Raw genomic sequence first — 18,888 nt, 5'->3', positions numbered from 1 at the left:
GCCCCACATTCAGGGCGGACAGCACCAACAACACACCCAAACTTGGTGCACCAATTGGACCCCACAAGAACCAGACCCCCACACACCACAAAGACAAAGCTGGGGAGAACCAACTTGAGCATAGGTGACTCTCGGATGCTATCTATTGGTTACTTAGAGAAAGTGTATGCCACCAAGCTGTAGATCTGACAAGTTAGAGATTGCGGTTTGAATAATTCTTCATATTCTGAAAGAACCCTATCAAGTAAAGTGAATTCCAAGAGCCCAAAAACAACAGAAGATTTTAAATCATATGAAAAAAACAGATGATATGGATAACCCAAACCCAAACACCCAAATCAAAAGATCAGAGGAGACACAGTTCTTGGAGCAATTAATCAAAGAACTAAAGACAAACAATGAGACCATGGCACAGGATATAAAGGACATGAAGAAGAGCATGGCACAGGATATAAAGGACATGAAGAAGACCCTAGAGGAGCATAAAGGAGAAATTGCAAGAGTAAATAAAAAAAAAATAGATGATCTTATGGAAATAAAAGAAACTGTTGACCAAATTAAAAAGATTCTGGATACTCAGTACAAGACTAGAGGAAGCTGAATAAATGACTCAACGTCCTTGAGAACCACAGAACAGAAAATGAAAGACCAAAGAAAGAATGGGGAAAAAAATTAAAAAAACCGAAACGGATCTCAGGGATATGATAGATAAAATGAAATGTCCAAATATAAGACTCACTGGTGTCCCAGAAGGGGAAGAGAAGGGTAAAGGTCTGGAACGAGTATTCAAAGAAATTGTTGGGGAAAACTTCCCAAACCTTCTAGACAATATAAATATACAAAGCATAAATGCCCAGCAAACTCCAAATACAATAAATCCAAATAAACCCACTCCAAGACATATTCTGATCAGACTCTCAAATACTGAAGAGAAGGAGCAAGTTCTGAAAGCAGCAAGAGAAAAGCAATTCACCACATACAAAGGAAACAACATAAGAGTAAGTAGTGACTACTCAGTGTCCACCATGAAGGTGAGAAGGCAGTGGCATGACATATTCAAAATTCTGAGAGAGAAAAATTTCCAACCAAGAATACTTTATCCAGAAAAACTCTCCTTCAAATTTGAGGGAGAGCTTAAATTTTTCACAGACAAACAAATGCTGAGAGATTTTGCTAATAAAAGACCTGCCCTACTTCAGATATCAAAGAGAGCCTTACCAACAGAGAAGCAAAAAGAGGAGAGAGATATAGAGAATTTTAACAGACATATATAGAATATTACATCCCAGGTCACTGCGATACACATTCTTCTCTAGTGATCATGGATCTTTCTCCAGAATAGACCATAGGCTGGGACATAAAACAAGCCTCAATAAACTTAAAGAAATTGAAATTATTCAAAGCACATTCTCTTACCACAATGGAATACAAATAGAAGCCAATAACCATCAGAGACTTAGAAAATTCACAAACACCTGGAAGTTAAAAATGAGGGGGAGATGAAAACATTCCCAGATAATCAAAAGCTGAGGGACTTCATCACCAGTAGATCAGTCCTAAGCAGGCTGAAAGGAAGGGACACTAAACAATTGACTGAAACCACATGAAGAAATACAGATGTCCAGTAAAGATCACATGGTAAATATAAATACCAATACTACTGCATTTTTTATTTGTAATTCCACTATTTACTTCCTACAGGATCTAAAATACATAAAGTGTAATGATAAATCAGCAGTTTTGGACTCAGTGTAAAATAGATAATTTTTGACAAGAACTACATAAAGGTGGAGGAGTACAGGAACATAGTTTATGTGTCCTATTGAAGTTAAGTTGGTATCAAAGAAAACAAGATTGTTATAGACTTAAGATGTTAAATTTAAGCCCCACGGTAAACACAAAGAGAGCATCAGAGAATATGATCACAGAGAAGAAAAGTAGAGTATGGGTTATGAGAAGTGGGGGAAGGGGCAATGGGAGTTAATAAGAAATGAGTGTAGGGTTTCTGGTTGGGGTGAAGGGAAATTTCTAGTAATGGATGGTGGGAAGGTGATGGCATTGCAACATTGTGAATGTGATTAATCCCACTAAATGGAATGCTTGGGAGGGGTTGGAATGGGAAGATTTATGCTGTATATATGCTTCCACAATTGAAAAAAACACAGTCTAAATAGATAATGACAATTAAATGCCATAGATGATCATGGATGAGATCTAAGAACAGAGGAGAAAAGGCTCAAAAGGACACAATTGGGACATATAGAAAAAAATGAAATATAGAATGTAAGCTTTATATCAATGTTAAATTTCTTGAACTTCTTAACTACACTTAATGTGATTACATAAATGAATATTCTTGTTCATAGGAAATGTATGTGCGAATTATATTATTTGTTCAAGGATGTGTGCAACTTGCTCTCATATGTTCAGAAGATAGAGCAATAGGTGATGGATGATAAATAGGGAGGGAGGGAAAGAAAGAAATGGTAAAGTGACAAAATATTAAAGTTGGTAGATCGGGGTATCGGTGGGGGGGGGGGTTGGGGTATGCTGGAGTTCTGTGTATGGGGTTTGTATTATTTTTGCAACTGTTCCTGTAAATTCGAATTTATTTCAAAATAAAAATTAAAAAAAAAAGTGGGGGAGAAGAAGAGTACAGGCACATAGTTTGTGTATGCTACTAAAGATAAATTTTTATCAAACCCAACGAGATTGTTACAGATTTAGGATATTAAATTTAAGCCCCATGGTAACTACAAAGAAAATATCAGAGAATATGCAAATTTTCCAAGGCAGAAATTACAGTACAGGTTGCTAAAGCCTGGGTGCAGGAGGAATGTGGAGTTAATGCATAATGAGTGTAGGGTTTCTGTTTGAGGAGATGAAAAAGTTTTGTAATGGAAGGTGGTAAGGGTACTGCAATGAATGGTGTGCTTGGATGTGGTTTTGATGGGAAAGTTTATTTCGTATACCTGTTTCCACAACTCATCAACAATAAAAAGAGCAGCTAAAGAGACCCTGACAATTAAATGCAATATGTGATCCTGGGATCTAACAAAGGAGGAGAGACGGCTCAAAAGGACATTATTGGAACATAAAAAATTGGAATATGGACTGTACGCTTTATATCAATATTAAATTTCTTGTACTGGATAACTGCACCTAAGGTGGTTACATAAGTGAATTTCTTTGGTTTTAGGGAACGTATGTGGCAGTATTAAGTGTTCAGGGAGCATGATGTATACATCCTACACTCAAGTGTTCAGAAAATGGATTATAAATGGCAAAAAGGCATACAGATAGTCAGAGGGATAGATCCTGAGAATGACATGGCAAATGGGGCAAAATGTTAAAATTGGTGGATCTAGGTATAGGGGGTAGTGGTATGTTGGAGTTCTCTGTATGGGGCTTGTACTATTTTTTTTTTTAACTCTCCTATAAGTTTGAAAGTATTTCAAAATAGAAAGTTAAAAAAAACCAATCCATGTTTTCTGATAAGTAGAGAATAAAATTATTTATCCAATGAGACAATGACTAGATGATTTTAAAAACCTTCTTTTGTATATATTATATAAAGAATTCCTATGAATTGATAAGAAAACAGGTATTCCGTAATATATAAATGCACAGAGGACATGAATAGTTCATAGAAGAAATCAAACTAATAAAAAAGCGGACCATCAGTAGTGATCCAAAAAGGACAAATTAAATTAAAAAATCATTTAATCTATTAATTAAAATTTTACCTGTAAGTAAAATGAAGTTTTGAGGAGGTTACAGTGGAACTGGTATACTCCTACACTGCCGTGACAGGCAAAGTTAATATTTTTATAAATAACAATCAAAAATCATTTCCATGCAGTAATTACAGTTCCAAGAATTAATCCTAAGGATGTACACCAAAAGGAATGAAAAACTAAATATATGAAAATTTTTACTGTGTAATGTTTATTATTTATATGTGTGTATATATATATATCTTTATATGAAATGTTTGTTATTCATAATAATACAAAGTTAGGATGAGCCAATAACAGAATCATTAAGTAAATTATGGTATCTTCATTCAATAGTTAGTAATGGTGTTTTAAAAAATGATAAAATGGGGGAAAACATGATCAAAAATGCTTATGGCATAATGTTAAGTGAAAAAATTTGAAAACAAAATTTCATTATACTGTGAGTATGGTAATATAATACATACCCATAAACAAGTCCTAGAAGGAAAATGAAAGCAGGTTTATTTATTGGAATAGTGCAACTTCATTATTTAGAATTTAGATGTAATTCACAATTAATCTAGAATTATTGATTTAATGCTATTTGGGTGAAAAAAAAAAAAAAGAAAAATGAAAACAACCCTTTCTTTCTGGATGAAAAAAAGGTGAATTTTAGAAAAAAGAATATTGTAGACAGTTAAGGCTTGCTGTATCTGGCGACTTGGGTCAACAACTTTCTTAGTACCAAAACAATGCAGGCATTTTCCAGAACACAGAACAGAGAATTCTTAGTATAGTAATAGAAAGAATTTGTAATTATTTTTGGAACAAAGTTCGGGATAAATGGATAGATAGTGTATGACATAAACAGACAAGTGTTCATTAAACACCTGTTAATGAAAGTAAGAAATAGAAAATCTCTTAAAAATGACCTAGTCTGAACTCGAATTCCCTGTCCCACAAATGAATAAATTCTAGGTAGACAAGAAAATTCTGTTGCTTCAAAAATGCTATGTTTGTGATGTTGAGCAAAAGAAGGTACCTAAATATGTCCATATTGTATGATTTTATTTATATAAAATCTAGGAACTAGCAAAACTGATTGATGGTGAAAAGGGATCATAGGACTGATTATTTTGGGGTGCCCCTGACTGGGAGGGAGGCACTGGAGAGCCTTTTGGGATGCTGGATATGATCCATACCTTGATCTGAGTGGTGATCAAACAGACATATACAGAATATGAAAATTTTATCAAGCTGAAGAGTTACAGTGTATGCACTTTACTACAGGCCAATTATACTGCCATAAAATGAAAAAGAGGTATGTAATTAGATAAGATCATTTCACAGAAATGAAGATCAAAGAGATTATGATTTTATTTTCCTTTAATTGCCTATTTGAAATATATGGAAGCTTTTCTAAGTATTTTGGGTAATATGACCTTCCCAAATTACCTTGGGTCGATGTAGGTGGTCATGAATGGCAAGTGTTCATTTAATTGGTTATTACTGCTCACACTGATCAGCCTGAGTGCACATCTTTAAGGTCACTGCTGCCACTTCTCTCCAAATGACCAGGTAGACTCTATTTTCTCAAGAGTTATGTTATGTACATGACTGATTCTTAAAGGAATCTAAGAAAAAAGACCATAAAATTCACATCCTGGAAATCCATGGCCAACACAGGGAACACAGGTGCAGTCTCTGACAGGAGGCCCTGGCTGCAGACTCCAGGAGCATCACCCAGTGCGTCTGAGTGTAAGGTGGCACTTTTGTCATCTTGACCTAAATGTTTGTACCTTCATATTTGGGGTAATTGCTCTTCCAAGGAAATTATTTTGTAATTTCTTACTCATGCATCCTTAATACCAAAACAGAGAAGAGAAATTATTAACCAGTAATACAGTGAGTGGAAGTACTGTTTAGTAGAAAGAGCATGGACTTTACAGTCATAGCAATCAGGAAGCAAAACATACCTCTTCTGCTTCCTAAATATGTGACTACGGGAAAATTACCCAATTTCTAGAAACTTGTTTCTTCACCTGTTAAATGAGGTTAATAATTTGTATTACAGAATATGATCACAAGGATTAGAGACAATATATATGAGAGCCTGGACACTCAGTAAACAAGAGTGGTGATGCCTGTTCAGTATCAGAACTGCATACTAGCCACTTCTCAGAACTATGGGAATGCTTTGTTCAAGTGATGGAGGCTTTCTGACACTCAGGATTTTCATTTATTAAAAAAAGCCAAAAATATCCACCTGTTGAGAAATGGCTACTGAGGTTATATTAATTTGCCCTATAGTGTATTTTATTTTTTTGTTCTTTCTTGCCTTCCTACACAGTTCAATTGAATTAAACATTTTTTAACTATAGGTACTACAAAATAAAAAGTCAGATTTATTAAACTCATGCAAAACAAAAGGAAAAACAGAAATGGCAAACGGCACCAATCACCGCCCTCTAATCTGATCCACCCCACGTCCAAGGCAGAAAATAGAAACTGCTGATAAGGCCATTGCTTCCCAGGGCAGATGAAGACCGTGATCGAATTGAGGTTGCTGACCCCATTTTCAGCAGTGATTTCATTACTCTAATTTTTTTAGTTGGTGATCTTGTACTCCTGAGGTAAGTGAAGGCAGATCAACCTTCAAGCATATCATGTAAATGAGCAACATGTGGCCTCAGTATGCTGGGATTCTACCCACCTATAGTGCATCACCTCCCAGAACCAGAGCAAGGGGAGTCACCCCATCTTTCTCCTGAGGGAGGGGGTGATGGAGGGTAAGGGCAGTTATCTTTTTTACATTGCAGTGGTTTAAGATATTATCTGACTCAGGGAGAAGAAAATGGTAATAGTAGAAATAAAATGTTTGGTCAGATCAGATCAAGAATTACAAACTGATCTGATCCATTGTATAATTTTAAACTAAAACATTATTGCTATCTGAACCCAGAATAGCATGGCCTGTGCTTCTCTATTTAAAGGGGAGAAAAAAAAGAAATCACAACAACTGAGCATGGGAAAATTCCTAATACACAAGGCTGGCACCTGATTTTACCTCTCTTTCTTCATAATAACCAAGGCTAAATGACCATGAACAGAACTTTACACTGCTTCCCAGGATTTTTTTGTGAGGATTTAAAAAACTATTCTCTACAGTGTGAAATGCTCCATAAATATTAGTGAGGTTATTATGAGAAGAGAACTGGTATCACACTAGGTTTGTGCTGGAGACAGCAGCAATGAATTTAGACAGTCAGCTGGGCAAATCGGCCAGACAGGAAGCACGTCTGGCTCTTGCATACAGGCTGAGCTCCACCTGCCACACTGGAAGCCCCTCATGCTTCAGTCATGAATGAGCATGACCTGTCCAGGGCCTCCAGGCCTCCAGGGCCTCGCCCTAGTCTGGCCTTTGGCTCCACCCTACAGTCTGGCCCAGAGCCAAGTCTGGGCTAATTTCCCCCTCCAGCTGGCCTGGTATTGCCTTTCCGGGATCATCAGGCCCCAAGCCAGAGTCTCAAGCTTTGTATAACACAAGTGGCCCAATAAAGATAATGCTCCTTCCTTCCCTTCTAAGGCTGGGAAATTCCCTTCCCTCCTCTTTCCCTTTAAATCACTCCTCCTCCCACATCTCTGCTTGTCACCTGCCTCAAAGCTCCAGAATAGGATCTGTAAAGTCAGAAGCTGAGTAAAGAGAGCAGGGACACATTTGTCCCGCAGACTATTTCTCTGAATCGAGTCTCAGCAGTTCCCCACCAGTGCTAAGGCTTTGCTCACTCCTTGTTTCCAGTAGCTGGGACATAGAAGGTTCTTAATAAACATTGGCTGAATGAAAATAAATGTCAAATTAATGAAATGATAAATACATGTCAAATGAAGCCTCTAGGCTTTCTCTGGACCCTGACCCATATCCCTGACCTTTGATTGTTCTTATGATCAAATACTAGAACAGCCTCAGCCTTGTTTCCCAGGCTGACTTTGACTTTATGTACAAAGGACCACCATCATCAACACAGGTATTCTTTCTTTTGAATTTTGAGAGGAAAAATAAGCTGAAAAAAGGACAGACTTCACTTTTTATTTATTTCTCAAAAGGTATAAAATCAATGTGTCAGTATAAAAATGTGTGTCTGTATGTGCATATGTACTTAGGAATGGTGTGGGGAGATCATGAAGTTGTGTTTTCTTCTATAGGAGACTAGAAGAGACACCCTGGCTAGAAAGCACAATGGCTGATAGCAGTGGGAAGGGTTAGAAGCAGACTAACACCTACAAAAGAAAGAAGATAAAAGGGGCACAGCTTTAAAAGGGGCAGATCCCACCATTTACCACTCCTATCTCCATGCCTCGTAGATCAGGTAGAGCCAGGTTTCTCTGGGATTCTATGGTGGAACACTGCCACACTGTTGGAGCATACCTCCTATAAGTCCTCCATGATAGCAAACAGTCAAGCATACATGTAATTGGAATACCAGAAGGAGAAAAGATAGAGAATGGGCAGAAAAAGATATTTGAAGAAATAATGGATTAAGATTTTTCTTAATTTGAGGAAAGAGAAATTTGCAGATGCAAGAGTCTAGATGAACAACAAGCAGAAGAAATATAAAAAAAGTCCATGCAGAGGCATATAGTTGAATTATTGAAAGCCAAAGATGAAGAGCAAATCTTGAAAGCAGCAAGAGAAAAGTGATTACGTATGATAATTCGCTCAATAGCTGACTTCTCAACAGAAACCACAGAGGCCAGAAGAGAATGGAATAACATCTTTAAAATTGCAAAAGTGGGGGAAGACCAACTGTCAACCCAGAATTCCTTATCCAATGAAACTACCATTCAAGAGAGAAGTCAAAATAATATTTTCAGACAATAAAATGGAGAGAATTTGTGGCAAACAGATCTGCACTACAAGAAACACTAAAGGAAGTTCTTCTTGCTAAAGGGAAATAATGCCAGTTGGAACCTCAGATCCTCAGAAAAGAATGAAGCGTTCCATAAATGATAAATATCTGGGTAAATCAAAAGAGTTCTTTTCTTGCCCTTTTCCTCTTAATTTCTTTATAAATTATTTAATAGCTTAAAACTAAAATTATACACTGTCTTGGGGGGATTTATTACATAGTAGAGGTATTATACCTAATGTGAGCACCAAGTTCTCACAGCCTTCCCACTCTATCAGATAATGCATTTAACCTCGGGGATGCTGGGAGTTTGGAATTGCTTGTGCTATGTATTCTAGCCTCTTCCTGCCACTGTGGGTTTTGAGGGTAGACTGGGTAGGAATGGGGTGAAGAATGGAATCCTTGAAAACTAACAGAAAGAGGATTGATAGAACATGGGAAATATATGGTTGGGGAGGAAGAGCAGTGCAGGGAAGGAAAACAGATTGAGATAAATGCTCCCATGGTTATCTTCTTTAGTCTTATAGGAACATCTAATGTCTTATGCAGGACTTAGTTCCTCCAGGTATCAGTGGGTTCTAGAGGTGAACAAGGACTGGTGTAAATCACAGATACAGTTCCAAGGCCTGTTTTATGTTGATAAGGGGAACTGGGATGGTGGATATGTCACTTGTGTGAATCATGAATACTGAAAGACAGTATTATGACAGAGGGCCCTTGGGTGGACTGCTCCAGGTGCTGAAATTCTTGGTGAATGTATGGGAGTGCCCGGGAAGTTGTTAAATGATAGGGATGAGGATAGATAAGGTATGGTGTTAGTTGGTGTTGTAATCCTCAAAGGAGAAGGGACTTTTGCATGTAAATTGAAAAATAGTTATCTGGAAACAAGAAGAGCAAGGAGATGTTCCTTGGTCCTTTCCAAGGTCTGTTTTCCTTCTAATACTCCATTCCTTATCTTGATGAATAGAACTACCGTCACCCAGACCCACTGAGAAACCGGAGAATTCTTATACTCCTTCTCCTCCCTCATTACTTACATCCAGTCACCAAGTGCTTAATATTGCTAAATTCCTTCCTGAAGTATACAGGGAGGGAGGCATGTGTGAGAGGGGATAGAGAATTGAAGATTCTTGCATTTTGGGCTTTGAGGGGAGTAGGGTAGGATGAACAAACTGCCCTCAGTTCTGAATGGAACTCTGGCATTTGGTTGTTTTAGTTCTTGGGGTACTGTAGGCTCCCAGTTGGATACAGGACCCTGATTTCCATCAGAGGTTGTTAGCCTTCGAGCTTATTTTAGGGAGGATATGTTTTCTCTTCGTTGTAAATGTCCCTTTCCAGAAACTTCACTTCTGTCCTGCTGAGGATTTGGTAGCACCTCCTTAAGAGAGAAAGGGAATTCAGGGTGAAACAGAAACGACATTGATCAAATGATAAAAGGGAAAGGGAACCAGCTATCAGCTGATCAGGAATGAAACATATGTTGCATCCTAACAGGCCAATTCTAATAACTTCATGGTATCTCTCTGGAACACTGGAGCACCACGCTGAGAAGAATTCTGAGACTGAGACTTGAGGATGGGCTCTGAAAGAGGGTACCACAATCAATTGGTGATATCTACCATGGGAGTGAGACCATGTGCTCAAGAGTGCTATCCTTAGCCTGGGTGGGTTGTTTACAGACAGGTTGCCTGGTCCCCAGCAAGTAAGGGACTTCCTAAACTACTACAAAGGAGTTAGGCCCCTTAGTGGCACTGAAGCTTAGGACCTACCTTTCAACTCTTGGTGAAGGCCCTGATCGAAGAGTTAGGAAAAGGCTGAGTTTGAAAGCGGGAATGTTTATCATTCTCGATGTTTGTGAAGTTTCTCACATGAGTTGGCTGGGCAGTTCAGACAAGCCTGGGCTTTGGAGTCATCCCTGTCAAGCCACCTTGCTACATTCACCTGTCCCAAAAGGTAAGGAATGAAAGGAAGTCATGGGATCAGTTTCAGTTGCACAGATTTCTCTTGTACAGAAATTATCACGGAGATACAAGTTTTGTGCACTGTACCAGCCCCCATCCTGCCTCTAAAAGCAAACAAAAATCTTCCATCTTAGGTCCCCATTTTGTTATGCCCATAGAAACCACTGACTCCTCCTCTTACTCCTTAACCAACAGAAGCCTTTTCCTTGAAGGAGTGCTGTGTTGAGGGCAAGCTCCTTAGTATAGGGCGGTGACTGAGTTGAAGCCTGGTCTTTTTTGACAAAACCAGGGGTTGGAAGGGGCGAGAAAAGATTCTGAGATTGAGCTTCACCTGTTCATCAGTTATGGGGTGGGAAAGAATATTCAGTTTCTGCAGGCCTGCAGATAGGGGAGACTGGGAAGAGATAATATTCTACTTACTGCTCTGTGAGGGTAATGGGGGGAATTGCTCTCCCGTGTGACAGGGGGCAGGGGCGCCCCTCCTCGGCCTTGTGTGTGTTATGGAGGAGGGTGAGCAATGCTGAATGGATAGCCCCTGGGTATCTGGAGTCCCTGAGAAGGGTCACAGAGGCCATCAACAGATCCGTGAAGAAGGGTGGGAATCACCTTCCCAGCTTCCTCCTAGGGAATTCGTGCCCCCAGATCACTGAAGAGCCTTCAGTGAGTGAGAAGGCCCCAGTGGGAGCCCTATCTGGGGCGCAATAGGGCTGTGGCAGACACCGCCTGTGCCTTTCCAAAACCCTGGGGTCTGCTGTGGCAGGAAGCGCACCACCCAAACTCAGCAAGTCACCTTGGGGAGGAGGAGTCAGGTGGGTCGTCTCAGCTCTGGGAAGGGCTGCCAGCTCCGGGGCTTCGCGGCCTCCCTGAGAGGAGAGCAGAGCCTTGCGGGGCCAGGCCCGCGCGGGCCGGTGCCCCGGGACTTTGGGGGTGAGGCGCCCGGCCCGGGCCAATTTCGGGCTCCCAACAAGGGGGCAGTCCGTGCCCGGAGGCGGGCGGGCGGGCCGTCAGCCGCCCGGCCCGTCGCCTACCTCCCCGCCCCCCGGCTTCCTGCGGAGGCCGCGGCCGCCATGTTGTTGTGGGGCTGAGGCGGCGCCGGCGGAGCACGAGTGGCGGTGACAGGCTGCGCAACAGGTTCGCTCTCGGCGTCCTGGCTAGAGAGCGGCGGCGGCGGCGGCGGCCGAGAGGGTCTCCCGGCATCTCCCCGCGCCGGCTCTGTTGGTGCTGAGGAGCGCGGGGTCGCGCTGTGACGTGCGAGAGGCGCTGCGAGGGCGCCAGGTGGGTGAAGCCGCTCGCCGGGGCGGGCGCGGGGCAGGTGCGGGCGCCGTAGCGCCCGTGGCCCGGGAGGCTCCCAGGACTGGGTTGGGGGGCGGCTGTGCGCGCCTGACGACGCGGGCGGGTCCCGGGGTGCCCGGGCGGCCCCTGAGCTAGGCCCCTGGCGGGCTTGGGCGCGCCGGGCGGAAACCTCCGGCCCCGGTTCCTGTCCTCGCGGCGGGGCCAGGGCGGGCGCCGTGGTGGCCGGGGCCGGGCCTCTCCTTCCCCCGCGGCGGAGCTTCGGCCGCGACCTCGTTCGGCAGGTGGTGGACGCCGCCGAGGGCCCGGGGCGGCGTGGCCCCCTTGCTTTCGGGGTGCGGGGCAACGAGAGCCAGGCCCGTTTTATTATCGCGGAGTTGGTTTTCCTTGGTGATGGTTGGTGCGGAATGTCAGGTGAGCCGCATCCCGGTGCGTCAAAGTGGTCGGAGTCACGCGAAGACAGCGGGTGGGTGGTCGGCGTCCTCTGCTCGCATTAAACCAAAGTTGGGAAATGTTAAATTTGACTTCAGCGTTTTTGACTTCCAGGGTATACAGAAAGCGCGCAGAGATGTAATCTCTTAGGTCAGAGTAAAGTTTATCGGTTATTGAAAAAGGGGAAAAAAAAAAAAAAAGACGCCTGCAATGCGTGGTGAATGGGTAAACCGAGACTGAAACCGCAGGTGGCATTACATTCTGTAGAAGGGTGCAGTATTTGAATTTATCAATTATGTGCTTTATCGTTGGACGATTGCCGAAGGCAAATATGCTTCGCTTGAAACTTGTATTAATTACAGATTAAGAATCTGTTTGATAGAGCCAGCTGCTTTATGACAGGAGTTGTGCTCAGCACAAAAATTATTGCTTTAGTAAATGCTTCTAGTTTGTTTTTACTATTTACTTGCTTACCCAGAAACGGGCATGGTGGAACTTGATATCTGGTGTTGATTTAGTCAGCTTAATTTAGGTGACATAGACTGTATAGGTTAAGCTTCTTAAGCCTTTCAAGAAAAGTAATTGCCTCCCTCCCGGTCCTGGTTTGCAATATTGTTAATCAGTGTTAAAATCTAAAAGCAACCTACAGACTTAACATGAAACTTTTGCCCAAATTAATAATGATGTCTCTCAAGTTTTAAAGATAGTAGCAACCCTGATGGGCTCATCTTTAGGTATCTTTGGCTGTTCTTACTATTGCCTTATAATTTTAAAAGTAAATAACTCGTTTTTAAAAGCTTGATTTAGAAACAAACAGTATTTCATGTTTTTGAAGGACTTGGGAAAAAAGATGTGCATTGCTGTTGTTTTAATGTAATATTAGTAAGCCGCAGAAAAGCTTGCTTTTTTCCCCTTTGAAGGACTGTAGTTATTCCCTTTTCTCACCTTTATAGTGAAGGTTAGAATGGTCTGAGAAAACGACCCATTCTGAATAATTGAGCAGGAAGGTACCATTGTTGGTTCCACACATCTCAAGGTTAAAATCTTCATGTCTTTTGAATATAAGGAAATATATTTGGCACGTTCTAAGGATTGGATTTATAGTTTAAAAAATTTCATATTTTCATAAAAATAGGATAGTATAAGGAAACTGTATATATCCATCACCCAGTTTCAGCAGTTTGCAAGCCTTTCTTTATCCAAGCTATTTTTTCTTTCTTTTCTACTTTTATTTATGTTTTAGTAATGTCACCCTACATACTTAGTATTTCTCTTTCTAAAAAAAAGTGACAAATTTCTTACATAACCTCAAGGATTTTTAATTTTAGTGTATTGAACTTCACAAATTTCCGTCTTTCTGGCAAGACAGAAAGAACATTTATTGGCTAACTCTTTACGTATTAAAATAGGTTTACCATGCTTGTCATTTACTGAGCACTTACTACATGGTAGGCCCTGTGCAAAGTGCATAATTAATTAATACTCACAGAAACCTCATGAGTTGTTACTGTCTTCACCATCGAATAGATAAGGGAAATGAGGTGCCAGGAGGTTAATTGATGACTCTCTCTCACCTAGTTAAGTACAGGAGCCAGGTTTCAAACTCAGCTCCTCCTAACTTCAGGGTCTGCACTCTTTTATTGGGTGTATTCATCTTGGTTCAGAATTTTAAAAAGTTATATTGGCATTCAATAAATATTTGTTGAGTGAATGAAAGTACATATTAATTGATCAGAACCTACCATTTTTATATACTATATTTAGTAGCAAAACATTTATATTAATAAGCTCCAGAAATGATTCAGAATGAGCTATTTGCATTACTAAAAATGTAATACATTTATTACCATCTAACAGTAATTTTGATTGGTTTTTTTTTGTATCTTGGTCTTTTCAATACCTTATTTATAGAAAAATTTTGATTGTGGTAAAACTAATTTTGAAGAAAGGCTAAAAAAAAGGCAGTCTTTTTTTTTCATATCCTGATTATTAAAGGCAGGATTCCAAGTGTGACATGGAAAAATAAGAATGTTTAGAATGAATTCTGTAAATGCAACAGAAATGCTGTATTTTTTTACTTATGTTCACTTTTGACTTTGTACTATCTGAGACTACAGAACATAGAAACTAAGGTTAGAACCCCATTGGGTAAATTGTGTTTATTCATCTCCTTGAGAAGGAGAAACTGGACTGGTCTTAAAGAATATGAAAGCAGAGAGGATGTGGGGAAAGAGGGGAGGAAACTGAGCAGAAATTAGACAGTGAACAGATCAAGAAATCATATATTTTCACAAGTCTTAAGAGGGCAGCATTTTTTCATTTGTAGGATATACTATCTGATTTGGAGAGATTCATTTCAAAAGTAATTTGACAGCCATATCAGGATGCTGAGTGATTTAGTTATGCACTTGTGGAGCCATTGCAAAGTTGCCAGTCTGTCAGCAGTGGTTATGAGAGACATTTAAGGCCCTATTACCAGCTGGTAGAGATTTAATTTTATGAAGGTAGCTGTCTTATGTTTTCTAGATAGTTTGTTCACTAATGCATAGTCATTTTAGAAAAAGTGTATGTAGTTTTAATAAAAATTTCCTGTATTTTCATCATAACTAAAGTACATAAAAGTGCAGGCTCTCAACTTAGAGCTCCTGTTCCCAGCTCTAATACTACAAAGCTTATGGCCTTGAGCAAGTTACTTTAATTCTCTGAGCTTGTTTCCTCATCTGTAAAATGGCTGATAATAATACCTATCTCATAGTGTTGGTGAATGTAATAAAAAGCGATTAGAACAGTGACTGAGGTTTAGTGTAAGTGCTCAGTAGGTGTTACCTATTATTAGTCAAACCTGATTCAATTAGAAACTTGAAACTAAGCTAGTTTAGTCCTTTTGCTTTTGTCTTTGTTTTTACCCAGTGTCTGGAAAAGAATTTCCCTTTTTTGCCTTTAATTAAAAAATCTTACCATCAAAATAGTCTATATAAAATGTCTGGAAAATAGTGGAAAAACTGATCCACAAGTCTCACTCCCAGTACAGAGTATTTTTCAGTCTCCATAATTTCTTAATTTGGGGGGAAAAAAAATAATCCAAAGGAAGAAAACATTCTGTATCTGCAAAAGAAACTACTGCTTTGGATTAACACTTCAAAGTCTTTGAATCCAGGTGCGTAAATAATTTCTACTTTTCAGGGTGAGGAGTACTTGACTAGTGAGAGATAGATACGGGAGAGAATGGTCAGCTGAGTCAAACTGCAGAGGTCCAGACAGGTAAGGGCAGTACAAGGTTTGCACTGGCTGTTTATAACCATTGCTTTATCATCTCTTTTTTGTTTAAGCATATTGGCCTAAATATTGGCCTAAGGATTTTGGCACTCCACTTACTGCCCTTCCACCCTTCCTTCCCAAGTCCCCCACCTAACTAGCCTTTATGGCACTTTTCAGAAAGACTACTCAAAAAGAAGAAGAATTCAGTAGGTCTAGTTAATAAATTTCACCACTTATGTACATTTGTTGATATTACTTTTTAGTGAACATGAAATACTTTTTAGTGAAAACAAGTGAGAACCTCAAAAATTAATGAAATTTACTGAGATGATGCTGACTGGGAATGTGTGGGTAGCAGTCTTTCTCTAACCTTGTTAAGTCCTGAGAACCCAAGTGGCAGGAAAAGAAAAGCCAAGTTAAGATTTGAGTCTTAATTTCCATTTACCTTCTTCTCCTCTGCTAAAGTTTTAGTGCTTATAAATTTACTTTACCTTATTTCAGAGACCATCTATGTTGGAAGGCTTTCCTTGTCCTCACCTCAACCCTTTTGGTATCAGGTCATTCCAGTCATTCTGACTTGGAGTTTTTGCCTCCTTCTTCCAGCATCCTGGTTCCTATATCCAGGATTCCACTTAGTCCCAGAGAGCTGGGAAATTTGGGTGATTGGGATGGAAAGAGCCTTTTACCTGGGTTTATAGTCTTTGTATCATGATGGTGGTCACACATCTTGGAAAAGCACATGCTACAAGGCCCTCTTGAATCTATCTTTGATCTTGCTCTCCTCAGTGGAATAATGTTTACTTTTCCTCATCTTATTTTTTCTATGGGCTTCATTGGGGAAAATAAGCCTTTTTTTTTTTTTTCCTGGCATTTAATTTTCTTTTCTTTATCCCAATCTTTATTTTTCCTTTTTTAAAAATTATACCTAACAGAACTTATAATTCATGATATGGAATTCATTCGTTCATTCTGTCACTAAACAAATACTGAGTGCTTTTATTCTAGGAACTAGTCTGAGGCAATGAGCATAAATACATAAAAGCCCTGCAAATGATGCTTATATTCAAGAAGAGGGAAGACAGAAATAAAATGTCTAGAAGTTAGAATTTGATATGCTATGAAGAAAAGTAACAGAGAATGGGGTTAGGGAATGTGCGTGTGGGAGTGGGGAGAGGGTAATTGAGAGAAGTATATTTGCATTATTTAGAATTATTACTAAGGAATTCAAGATTGGGAGGATTACTGTGTATATTTAATGAGTAAATGATAGGCTTCATGTAAAGTAAGAAACTTAATATTATTTCAGGCCACTTTAACGTAAATGTTTATCATTTTTGTATTATTTCGTTAGCACCTAGCAGTCCTCTGAATATTTCTATTTTCTAGTCACCAAAGCCAAAACAAACAAAAAGTAAATAAATCCTTAGGGACAAAATAAAGAGCCTAGAGCAAGGATCTTTCAAATGGTGTTAAAAAAAACTCCTTAACTTGATTTTTCTTTGAATTTTCTTCTTCCTTCAAATGTGTATTGTATTTCTTCAAAAATTCTATTGACTTTATGTATACCATTTTTATTGTTATGAGAAATATGTATTCATTTTAGAAAACTGGAAAGCTACAGAGAAATTTAAAGATGAAAACAGTAGTCAGTGGTAATCATATTATCCAGAGATAACTGCTGCTAATGTTTTGTTAGATCTCCTATCTGAACTTTTTCTTTGCAAAAAATGAAATTATATTATGTATTCTGCTATTGTAACCTGCTTTTTAACTTACAAAAATACAGTGCTATCTTATAATATACTCATCTATGATATAATTTTTGTTGACAATAATATTGCCCCTTCTACTGAATGTTAATAATGTCTAGCATTTATTGAACATTTACTGTATATTAATTACTTTTTGAGGCACTTTGTATATTTTAACTCATTTACTCTTCAGGCTCTCTGTAAGAGCTGTTGTAGTGTTATTCATTTTACAGTTGAGAATACTGAGCAAGGACGGATTTAGTAACTTGCCCAAGGTCCCCCAGCTGGTAGTAGTAAAACCTAAGTGTTCAACATAGAATATGCACTTAGTCTGACTAGATCCTGCTCGTAATCATTATCTAAAATTGCTTCTCCAACATTAAGGTATTTAAAATTTTTTTTTTGTTTTTCTAAACTGTGGTACTGTTAACATCCTTGTAATCATATCTATGTTCATGTCTATGATTATTTCCTTAGAATAGATTCTAGAAGTGGAATTATTCACAAGATAGAAATTCTTTCTAAGGAACCATGTAAACTTACTGCCAAGTTGTTGTCTTCGAGAAAGATTCTTCAGTACTAAAATACACCCCTCCCAAAAGAAAACAGTTCTATTTCCCCATGTCCTTAGCAATACTGGCTTTTTTTTTTTTTTTTTTTAAGTTTACTAATTTGATGAAGAATATCTTGTTTTAATTTTTCTTTCTCTGATTATTTATAAGGTTATACTTTTTTCATTTTTCTTCTTTGGGAAATTTTCATCTCTGCCCTTTTCTCACTATATTTATTGGCACTGTCATCTATTACTTATTTCTAAATATTCTTTGTATTTTAAAATTAGTAACTATTTGCCATAAAGATGCAATTTTTTTCCTAAGTTTCTTTTTTAGTTTTGTTTATGGAATTTTTTGATGATAATGTTAATCATTAACATTGGTATAGCACCTCCCATGTATAGCACTATTCTGAGTGCTTTATTTACATATGTGTGATATTCTATAGATCATAAAGTCCTCTAATATTGTCTTTAATTCTCAGACTGCCCTTTCTCTGTGCCTTTGTCCATTTCTTTTCCCATTTCCTAAGAACCTCTTTTCTCTTCTTAGCCTACTTGTTGATACCTATTGTTTAGTCCTTCCTTACTCAGTTTAGTAGTCATTTCCTCTGGGATTGCTCATCTAATAACTTTTTGTTTTCTTAAGGCAAAGTTGGTTGCCTGATCTTCTGACCTATCTTAATACCTGTAGCACCTATGTGGAATTCTAATTTTTGGTCTCTTCTTGTATTCCCTGGTTTCATCCACGTCTTACACGTCTGATGACTCAGTAAATATTTGTTGATTTGAGTTAAAGGCACTTATGGTGAAGGTGGTGGTGTGGAGAAGGGAATCAACCTTATAAGTATAAAATAGAGAAATTTACACTAAAGAAGTAACATTGGAATTGGGCTATGAAGGCCTCTAGTAAAGTTCGAGGAAGGGAGGGAGAGATCCAGGGTGAGTAAAGACAGACTTGAAAGTTTCCCATTCTGGGAACAGCAGGTTATTTAGAAGGATTTTGAGGATTATAAA

The 18,888-nt window shown here is 39.0% G+C and overlaps 1 protein-coding gene across 3 annotated transcripts in view; it reads left to right on the top strand.

Moving 5' to 3' along the window:
- Nucleotides 1–11,613: 11,613 nt before the first annotated feature.
- The window catches only part of ITSN2 (intersectin 2), a 202,150-nt gene continuing 194,875 nt past the window's right edge, over nt 11,614–18,888 (top strand). The window contains exon 1 of one of the 3 annotated variants that reach the window (XM_037813289.1): nt 11,614–11,862. The gene's annotated coding sequence lies outside the window, so the exon portion shown is untranslated. The remainder of the gene's footprint in view (nt 11,863–18,888) is intronic. The other 2 variants (XM_037813290.1, XM_037813291.1) reach the window with 2 other exon arrangements.

This window comes from Choloepus didactylus, chromosome 20 (genome assembly GCF_015220235.1).
Source record: "Choloepus didactylus isolate mChoDid1 chromosome 20, mChoDid1.pri, whole genome shotgun sequence".
Classification (NCBI taxonomy): Eukaryota; Metazoa; Chordata; class Mammalia; order Pilosa; family Megalonychidae; genus Choloepus; species Choloepus didactylus.
The sequence above is the reverse complement of the archived record's forward strand: the minus strand, read 5'-3'. Positions and strand labels throughout refer to the sequence as shown.